Source organism: Oryzias latipes, chromosome 11 (assembly GCF_002234675.1).
Source record: "Oryzias latipes chromosome 11, ASM223467v1".
Lineage (NCBI taxonomy): Eukaryota > Metazoa > Chordata > Actinopteri > Beloniformes > Adrianichthyidae > Oryzias > Oryzias latipes.
In genome coordinates, this window is record NC_019869.2 from 12,759,272 (window position 1) to 12,761,565 (window position 2,294).

A 2,294-nucleotide genomic window follows, 5' to 3' on the forward strand; every position below is an offset into this window, starting at 1 on the left:
CAATGTTTAAGTCTCCACGTCAAAGTAAATCATTTATTTGTGATACTGTTTTTTTTTCTTTTTCTATCCATTCCAGCATATTTACTCAAAAAAAAAAACCTTGAGCTTTTGCGCCACTCGTATTGGAGCCACATCCACTTTGTCTCCCAGAGACAGGAGGATTGCTGATTGTGTCAGGAAGACACAACTAAAGTCATCATTCTCTCAGTCCCCCATCTCTTGAGGTGCTTATTTAAAAAAAAAAAAAAAACGAAAAAAAAATATTTCTGGATTCCTTTAAACCAGCAGTTGTTTTGTGATGCAGATGATCTACAAAAGCTTAGTTGAGTTCAAACAGAAAAAAAGAGAAGATTGAGGTGATTGTAGTAACAATGAGAAATTTATGACAGGCATTGAGAGCAGGCGGCAGTTTTATCAGCCTATTATCAACCAAATCACCCCTGTTGAGGTGCAGCACATTCCTTCCTTTGTTCTGCACGCTTACTGTTCTTTATCCCTGCTGCATTCTCTTTTACAGATTACTGCTCCCCCTCCCCATTCATAAACTGACTTTTCCAACCCAGCCTTTAATCATTTCCCCTGTATTAGCATTATCTGACCTCCCACCTACCCCACCAAATTCCTGAATGTCTCTTTGACTTTGTGGCTTTTCTGAGTCGACCTTCGTGCCTCTTTTTCTGAGCCTCATTCTTGTCTCTCTGCTTTACTGCACTCCCCCACCACCCTGTCCCCCTCCCTATATCCACTGGAGTGTTTCTGTCTACCATGCTTACACTCTCTGTTTTCCCAACAGCCGTCCTATATATACCCCCACTGCTTTCCATAACACAAGAGGGCTCTTAATCAGTGGCATTTCCCCCTGTTCCCCCACCTCCTTTCAGTGTTTTGCCACGTCTTCCTCGTCATCTTTGCTCCAACTCTCCGAGCCCCCGCCCTGCTGCAGCCCCCACCAATCTCTTCCCCCCCTTGGAGAAAAGCATGGTACCTAAGGGTGAACAGGTTAATGTTCTGGCAGTTTGAGATACGCTCCTGACATTTCAATCAGGCATCTGTTTTTATCGCAGCTGATTTAGGAAGTGAGGCTGGTGGTTAGATTGAGGGGGGTGCAGAGCAAAACAGGAGGAGGCGGAGGGGAAAGAGGGAGCCCACAAGAAGATACAGCTACTGAGAGACTGTGCACTGCATATGAGGTGCAACAGGAGCTGTAGACTTGCCATTGCGGATGTGGCGATGAACGTAAGCGCTTGGACATGTCGCCCCCAAGTGGCAGGCAGCAGAACTTTTGGAGCACTGACAAACTTCATAGATACATCATAAAGAAAAGAATATCCTTCAGATTCTGAAAATGTAGAGAAAAGGAGGAAAAACTGAATTGTGTGGTTTAAAAATTGCTACTATGTAAAATAAAGAGGATTGTACTTCTCAGTAGTGACCATTTTAGAAAAAAACAAATTGTAGTACTAACAACAACTGGGTAAGAAAAAATGTTGCAGCAGAGGGGCTGCACAGTGGTGCAGTGGTTAACACTCTTGCCTCATAGTAGGAAGGCTCTAATTCAAATTGAAGCTTGGACCTTTCCCTGAGAAGTTTGCATCTTTTCCTTTTGCAAGCATGGGTTTTCTCCAGGCACTCCAACTTCCTCCCACAGTCCAAAAAAACAGGCTTCATAGGTTAAGTGGTTTCTCTAAATTGTGTAACCTTGCAGCAGACTGGCTATCGGTCCAGTGTGTACTATGTCTTCACCTAACAGTAGTTGGAGCTTGCTCCAGGATTTAAGCAGGTTCTATGACAGAATTAAGAAAATAGATAACACTTAAAACTGTTGGGACTGCCATATGGTATACGGTAGACAAATTCAATAGGAGCGTCCGATCTCTGTGCCGCTGGTGTAATTACTGACAGAACAGTAAAGGAGAGTTGTGAGATCTGCCATTACCTAAACACTCCAGGTCGCTTCTCATCTTCTCTGAAAATGTCAATTATCGTTTTTAACTCTGTCCGTGGACGGAGGGAAGGTGTGTGTTCAGGAGAGGGCAGCAGGGATTACAAACGAAGAAATGGCAAGTAAGAGAGGAAATGTTTTCTCTGCATTAAACACAGAGAAAAGTATGTTATATCACCACAAACTAAGAAACAATAGAGTTTGTTGTTTCCACATATGCCCTACAACAAATCCTTTTTGATTTTCATAATTATTTTTTTAAAAGTAATACCTAGAATTAATAAAAGACATAAGTGTGTTGGGAGATGGCAAAAAATAAGAAGAGAGATGTAACAACTCTCTTGTCCGTCAT